This window comes from Leguminivora glycinivorella, chromosome 2 (assembly GCF_023078275.1).
Source record: "Leguminivora glycinivorella isolate SPB_JAAS2020 chromosome 2, LegGlyc_1.1, whole genome shotgun sequence".
Classification (NCBI taxonomy): Eukaryota; Metazoa; Arthropoda; class Insecta; order Lepidoptera; family Tortricidae; genus Leguminivora; species Leguminivora glycinivorella.
This window is the reverse complement of record NC_062972.1, coordinates 31,474,289-31,483,252: the sequence shown is the minus strand read 5'-3', so window position 1 is coordinate 31,483,252 and position 8,964 is coordinate 31,474,289.

Sequence of the window (8,964 nt, the reverse complement as noted above, 5' to 3'; positions counted from 1 at the left end):
ATCTTATCACTGAGCCATAAAGTCGTCTGTATCGAAAACGGTCCACGTGAGAGGGCGACGAGATTGGTCTGGTGCCTCACTCGCACAATGTCTATAATGTGCATGTGAGACACCAGCCCAAACTTTGTCCTCTCATGTGGCCGAACCTGGGACCGGAGATATAAAATCTATGGACCAAACAAACTTTTTGGCCAATATTCTCTGTCCGGTTCGCCAAAAAATAATTTGACATTTTTTTTGTAATTTTATGGCCTGGTATCTAGACCTTTAAGCCAAGTCTTTATTTTTGATAGTGACTGTCACTAATAAAGTTACCATTATGTTACCATTATTAATAAATTAATTTAGTTTATATTAAAGTAGCTAACAAACCGCCGCGCTAACATCTGTTTATAATACTGACAGTTGATGAATGACAGTAATTAGTTGTGGCAAAAATGTCTCATATAAAAGACCTCGTGATTCGTGCTTTTACGTTCTCTCTAATGCTAAAAAAAATGAGGTATAATGGTAATCGCAGGTAATAATCGTTTCAGCTTAAGACGAGAGTGAGCGACATCATTTGCCATTTCTGTCACACCTATGCACTGTGATTGCCAAGCGAGGTGCGTGCGCGCAGGAATAAAAGGTACCTCATCTCTTTGAGACGCCGCCTTAATCTAAACAAACAATACTCATATCTTGTGAAACACGAATCCAAATTTACATTCACAGCATGAATATTTATGTATTGAAGCTTTTACGCTTGTTGAAGAAACTTAAATAAAACAGATTATAACTATGGCAACATTACTTCCATATACTTGTATCTCTATTCCTACAAATTGTATATTTAGACTGTTGTACACAATACAGTAATTACTACTACTACTACTACTACTATACTTTTTGTTCAGGTTTTTGTAGAGGATTATTTGGAACTTATTTACAGACCTTTTATCTTTTAGACCTTGTATTATGACTGTGGGTATATGTCTACCAATACATCTGCCACCAACAACATGGTAATGCCAAGGAATGACACTGATTCCGTATTGTTAGGAACGAGAGCTCGTGCGCGCCTAAGAATAAATCAGATGCAGTGGTGTGGTCTCATCTCAACACAAGAAGTCTATATGGCTTGTTGGGAAGCTAACCGATGTCACCGGGGCCATCAGCTACACGTATTAAGATAGTTAAATATTTTGCATACATAATAATATTTTAGGGTCTGCTTGATAAATTATTTATAACTATAGATATTGCACAATTATTGATCAATCCATCATTGATAACTCATTAAATATTATTTGTACATAAGTATTTAATTTGATAACTAGAAATATTCAACTGGCAAAAACATTATTTTGAAGTATTTTTATAACATGTCTACAAAAGAGTATGAAAATAAATAATTTTGTATATGAACAACTAGATAATTTGAAATATTTATTTATGTTCACAGTATTACAATCAGAATATGTGGACATATGCAGTTACTCAATCCTATCAAGTGATGGTACTTAATTTGATATATGGATCTATTCAATAAGTTTCCGTAATATTTTACCGTGCAAATGTTGATAACTTAAAATATGCAATATAAGACATTTGTTTACCTAAAAGATGTTATAAGAGGAACAAGTTTTTCTATTGATCAATTGAGTAAAATATTAAGTAACCGCTTAAAATTAGCTCGTTGTGATCTTAGCTGCACTTACAGTTAATAAAAAAAGTTTTCTGCATACACCGAAACAAGATATTTATACATTTTAGGCTTTTATTTTCATCTTTTTTTCAGATAAGTATGGTTTATTACACAATTAAAACATTAAGGCGGTTTATTAGATTAATAGTCATGTTCCTATCAGTAGAGGTTTATTTTATTGGTATGATCATGACTGACATGATTTACACTACACTTGTTTATAAGGAATAAGTGATCATCTTGGAAGGTCAATATAAGTACACTTAGTTGGTTTTCAATAGATATTTTGACATAGTATGATTAACATTTGATGTTAATAATTAATTACAATTGAATACAGTTTTACTAAAGAGTTTACACATAGGCTCAGGAGTATGTGTAAATTGATACCTTGATTGCTCCATAATTTTAGTTTGAACCTCATAATGTCCTTCGATGTTCAAATCCTATTACGCATTTGATTTCTATTTTGAGCGCCAATTGACATTTAAATAAATATTCACATTTTAACAGAATAGCATCGAGGGCTACGCTTTGATATCTCAGTTTATCATTTTTTTTTATTCTATTCAAACAATTTACTATTTGTACAAGTAGGTTTATACGATTATGCACTGTGATTCGCATTTGAACTTTATTTCATATAAAGACATGTTCAAATGTTAGCGGAGGAGCTTAATAAGTCCATTTTGATATCTTAATTTGTTCGGTTTTGCACGCTTAGCATAATATTTCACTTAACTTGATATGTCGTTATATCATAGCATAACATTTCACTAAACTTGATATGTCGTTATGTCAAAATGCAAGTTAAGAATACAATGATTGTGACAAAAAGCATAAGTAAATATGTCAAATGATGTACTATGTTATAAATTTTAGCGAAGTTTAACAGTAAGACATGTTCATGTATGAACCGAGAAGTGATAAAACAAAAGGCATAATAACTCGATTCGTCAAATAAATGTCGTTCAATTTCGAGATATTCACTTGATTTCAAAACCAATAACTTCAAAATTAATGTATTAAACTGGCTGTCTTTTTTATACATATAAATATAGACCCATTGGAATCGATTGCGCCAATAAAAAAAAATAACGTAAGTGAAGATGTCAACTTCTTCCCGCCCAGTACGGAAAAAATGCCTTGTTGCCATCGATTAATTGTAAATTGGCGTTTAAGTGTTACTTTCGAGCCATATATTATGTCAAAAGTGATACTTAACGCCATCTACAAGTATGATCGAAAGCTACAAGACATTTTCTTGTAGCGCCATCTATGTGTGGTGTAATGTATGCGCGTTCTTAGGCGGTCGCATTTTATTGTATGGGATGGTATGATCTTCATGTATTTAATCTATCGTTAAATAGAGTATGTTCCTACCGTAAGCAACCGAATTTGGTAACATGTATTATCGAATTTCGAGGAAAAGAGTTTGGTTAAACTTTTTATGATAAGATATGATTTTATAACCTTACAAGTAAAAACATCGAGGTTGAAGTAGTTATTTGTTATACAAGGGGGCAAAGTTGTATTTTAACGCCGAGTGTGGAATTGAAAAACGAGCAAGTGAAAGGATTCTATAGTTGAACCACGAGCGAAGCGAGTGGTTCGAGAATAGAATCCTGAACTTGCGAGTTTTTTAACACACGAGAAGTAAAATACATTTGCACCCGAGTGTAACACAAAACTTTTCCCCTCACTATAGCGAGGAAACTACAACGCAAAAAATGCGTTTATCACTGCTTCCAGTAGTTCCACAGGTGGTAAATCATCTTTATTACTAGATTCACCTACTTTTATCAATTTTAAACCAGTTAATTTGACATTATTCAAGGTCAAATTACTTTACCCACTAGTGGATAAAATGCGTTTTTACCCGCTGGTATTAAAGAACAAAACACGTGTTTCCGAGCTAGTGAGGGGAAAACAGAATTGTTGATATAGCAAAACTCAGTAAATCAAGTTTAAAGGCCTCTTTGAGAAAGGCGTCAAGATTGTTAAAATGGCAGCCTTATTGTGAACAAAAACAGCATTAGGACTTTAAAAACTCCGATTTGTAAACCTTTTGCACCTTTGAAGACAATCGTGTTCAGTGTGTTATTGTAGACTTTATCGGAATGCGCGAAGGTTGATATTGGACTGCGAGCGCCAGTTGACAATTTTTGCAGTGGAAGGGTTGACGAAAGATAAATGTTTTTGAGGAAGATTAATGGCGTGGCATATTGCAAAGTGCAGTCGGTTGGACTTTGGGAATTTATTGGATTTTTTAGAATTGCAGTGTCATCTGCAAATATGGGATCGAGGAAAACTTTCAGATGCTTAAGTGAAACATGTAATATACATACATACATACAATCACGCCTGTTTCCTAGAGGGGTAGGCAGAGATCACGGATTTCTATTTACTGCGATCCTGAGAAACCACTTTCGCTTCACACACTTTCATAACGTTTCTCATACACGCTCCTCGGTTTTGAGTACTTCTGACCTGGCCTTTTTGCAATATTTCCCCGATTTGAACAAGAAAAGTTCGCCTAGGTCTTCCACTTCCAACTGAACCTTCCACTCTTTTTTCATATACTTTCTTCATTATACTCCTCTCATCCATCCTCTCTACATGCCCGAACCACCTTAACATATCCATCTCAATCTTTGTCACCACATATACATCCACTCCACACTTTTCTCTTATCACGCTATTTCTGATCCTATCACTTCACACCAGCCATGCTTCTTAACGCTCTCACTTCCACGGCATTCACTTGACTTTGATGTAATATATGGTTATAAATGTACTGGTAATATCTTACATGGTTTTATATATTTTACTAGCATTTTCCCGCGGCGTACCTCGCGTTAAAGTTGAAAACTGCGGAATGCTCCATACAAACATCCACCCCCATTTTAGGGAAGTGGGGGGTTAGAAAGAGACAAATATAGCCTATGTCACTCTCCATCCCTTCAACTATCTCGAATTAAAAAGCACGTCAATTCGTCGCTCCATTTTGCCGTGAAAGACGGACAAACAAACAGACACACACTTTCACATTGATAATATTAAACATGGATATTGTAGCGTTAGAGGATTCTATAGATAACATTAATAGACAAAAGACTTAGTTTCAAAACTAGATTTATATTTAGCTAACTTGAAGTCTCACGGGAGTTCTATTTTCGTCGTAACTTGGCGCTAGAGTTAGACTAAACTAACTCTTCACTTTACATTGGAGTTACCTACTGTATATACAATTAAAAAATGCATCTGCTGGAGTGGTGACCGAAGATCTGGCGAATTCTTCGCACAACGTATCGGCATTGCAATACAGCGAGGAAATGTCGCCAGTATCCTTGGTACAATGCCTCAAGGGCCTATTTTCGAGTGAGCTAGCTTTTAAATTTAGTCTCAGTTTCTTACATAATTATGTAAATATGTCCAAAATGCATCCGGTTGTTTTTTTATACCCAATGTAAATTATTTAGTTTATAGTTATTTTTTTTTGGTTTTAATTAATTTCATTACTTAGTAAGCTAATTTGTACCTATTTTATACGTTTAATTGAATAAATGATTTACTCACTACAACGTTGTATTTTTAAATTCTTTGACTTTTGCAATGTGCAAAGCAAAATTTATTATTTTTGACGACCGGTCCTCTGCTAAGCCACGGCCCTGGATTCTAATACCAGTAAGGCCATTTCATAAAATTAAACAACATGCATAGTTAGCTCGGTCTTAATTTAGTTGTTCAAAATTATACAGAAATTTCTAAACCACTTATTATTTCTTAGAACAAATTAAATTATCCTCATAGAAAATAATTTAATTTGTATTTAAATAGTAGTAGTTGTTAAATAGTAGTGTGTCTACTAAAAAATACAAATTAAATTATTTTCTATGAGGATAATTTAATTTGTTCTAAGAATTAGCATGGCAGCGCCATCTCTCTTCGCTAACTCGTAATCACATGAGTTGATTCAGTTAGGAGATCGAACTAGTTTCGGTTCTATCTCAGAGATGGCGGGGGGCGCCTTAGCCTTCGATAATTGTGTCATATACTTGAAAATTTCGACCCTTGCCACCGTGACCGAATGGCCGAGTGGTTTGAGGCATCCGTCGCGATAACGGAGGACGCTGGTTCGAATCCAGCTTTGGACACTTGGAGGCCTTGGTCATTTTTTCTTTGTATATGACATTTATTTCAGTTTACACTTATTATTTCCTTGGAAATCCCAAGATTACGACATTTCATAGCTTAGCGCGGACCGCGGAAGAAAGGTCATTACTCAACTTTAAAGTGACAGCAACTTCGGGGAATGAATAACGTTCACTTCCATTATTTTATGATTTTACCGCGGAGTGGCAAAAATCAAACATTGTGTAACTTAACTACAAAGGAGGCAATAATTATTAAAGATTCAAATCGGGTGAGGAATGCCGAGATCCGTCGTCGCACCAAGGTGCTAGACGTGGGTTTCGTCATTACCAAACTAAAATGAAGTTGGGCGGGACATGTTGCTAGGCAAAGTGATGGCAGATGGACTTAAATGTTAACAGGATGGTGGCCGCTCACAGATGTAAGAAGCGCTTGGCATCCGTTAGCTCGTTGGGTGGACGACATCTGGAAAATTGCAGGTCAAAACTGGATGAGACTAGCTCAGGACCGGAACAAGTGGCGTATTTACTAGAAGAGAGGCCTATGCTCAGCAGTGGGCAATAAAGGGCTGATATGATGATGATGATGATGATGATGATGATGATGATGAAATAAATAAATGATGCTCGTTACTAAAAATAACAATTACCTCGACGGAATCAGTTTTTCATTTATTTCATAATATTCCTAAAATGGGTAGGAATAGCACATGAAACTGATCAAGTTCAATCAATTAGTCCGTCAGTTAGATTATCAAAGAATTTCAGACTCGTATTTTTTCTTTTTTCTCGTAAACTAAAAATGACGACGGTACAGTGCGTTGAAGTTTCGCGTGACGTGACGCCTAGGTACAATTTTTACTTAGAAGTGACGTCACAAGCCCCCACTCCGGAACTTTGATGCTCTATTATCTCTGTATTTTTTCATTAATTAGAAAAAGCGAAAAATATGTGGTCAGTATTTTTGGACGATCTAACTGACGGACTAAACAGAATGCCATTTTTATATGCAGTCGTCATCCCTATTAAGGGGTTAAAAGAAAATATAATTTCTATTGCATCATTAAATTTATACCACAACGAAGGTATTCTGAATTGTTATTTTCGCCAGGCGGTGATATTGGCAGAAAACTTCAAAATCCACCAATCATATTAAATCAACATTTTATTTGATTGGTACATTTTGAATTTTGCTGTCAGAAAGACCTGGCCCTGCCTCAGTATCTAAAAAAAAACATACAGACATACAATCATGTCTGTATCCCATAAAGGGGTAGGCAGAACACATGAAACAACTCAAGTTTTAGTGCCACTCTTTGCAAATAAGGGGTTGAATGAAAATGAAATTAAGAAATTGCAGTGACAGGTTGCCAGCCTCTCGCCTACGCCACAATTTAACCCACATCTCACAGTCGAATTTTACGACACCCACGGAAAGAAAGGGGGTGGTGAAATTCTTAACCCGTCACCACACGCGATAAAAAAGCTTTTCAGGAAACCCTCATTGTACAAAACCCGCTCACTATACAAAGTGACAAAATTTAAGGCATTTGTCGTCACAATTTGCGAGTGCAACATTCCACGTCCATTTAACGAGCAACGGGGAAAATAAAACATGGCGGCAATAAAACACAGATCGTGTAATAGATAGAGTGTTCATGTCATTTTTGTTGATTTTTTTTTGTATGAATAGGTAGACGTTTGACCACGATCACACCTGAATTGGGAAGTGATATTTTTTTCATACTAGGTCTGTGGCAAACAAGCGCGCCGGATGATCAATATTTACTGTAGTATAACCCCGGCTCGCATCAATGAGTTTTTCGGAATTTATGTGCGAAATGTCATTTGATATTTGCCAGTCGCTTTTCGGTGAAGGAAAACATCGTATAAGAAAACCGGACTAATTCCAATAAGGTCTAGTTCACCCTTCGGGTTGGAAGGTCAGATGGCAGTCGCTTTCGTAAAAACTAGTGCCTACGCCAAATCTTGGGATTAGTTGTCAAAGCGGACCTCAGGCTCCCATGAGCAAAATGCCGGGATAACGCAAGAAGGATGATGAATGGACCCTGACTTAGTCTCCTTCGTTAGGCCCTGTCAGCCCACAGATACTAGTTGGTAGAAAGATATGTGATCATCCTGTCAGTTAATCGTAAAAGGTAATAGTGTAGCGTGACTTTGATAATGAGAGAGTTGGCCCCGTAGCCGAATGGCATTTCTCCGACGCCAAACGAAAGCGATACGCCGCTGGCTCTGTCGCGCCAATACGCAAGCGCGATAGAGATAGATATCTACTAGCGCTTCGTTTCGTGAGCGTTTCGTGAGCGATTGTGCCATTCGGCTAGCCACCTTGGTTTGTTAGTTGGTTGGTTGGTTGGTTGGTTGGTTGGTTGGTTTGTTGGTTGGTTGGTTGGTTGGTTGGTTGGTTGCTGGTTGGTTGGTTGCTGGTTGGTTGGTTGGTTGGTTTCATACTTGGGGTCCGTCTCCAGCATTATCTGCAGTTGTCTGTCTGCAGTTAGGCTCATTCGCTTTTCGGAATAGAAAAACGTTGCAAGGAAACTAAAATAGTCCAACTATGTATAGAATCAATCGCCAAAATGAACGCTGGAGTCGCTGGACTCTCCATTAAATTTGCCGCTGAAAACTGCTGATAGAATGCAAGGAAGAAGAACTGAAGATCTGCAGATAGACTGACTGGAACAGGAAAAGCCTCTCTTTTGCACGGTTTATGTTCAAGTGACAATACAAATTGTGAGCTTTTCGCATGCGGGATCTACAAACAGCCGACAATAAAATGTCGCGCAGAGTGAAAAAGCAACACACGTGGCCAGTACGATTGTCGCCACTGTCTAAATAAAAACTAACGAACTAGACGTGTGTCGAAAATTGTTTTTAATTGGATTGTTCGGTTGTGTTGAAAAGAGCAATGCACGGAGCGTTCAAATGTCAAATACCATAATGATTGTCATCAAAAACTATTGTGTATTTTTTTGATTTATCCTTTGATTTGATTAGTCACACTATTACATATAAATTATAAATTGAAATAGATATCATATTATAGATATTATAGATATCATACACGAAAGAAAAAACGACAAGGCCCACTACTGGCCGAGCCGG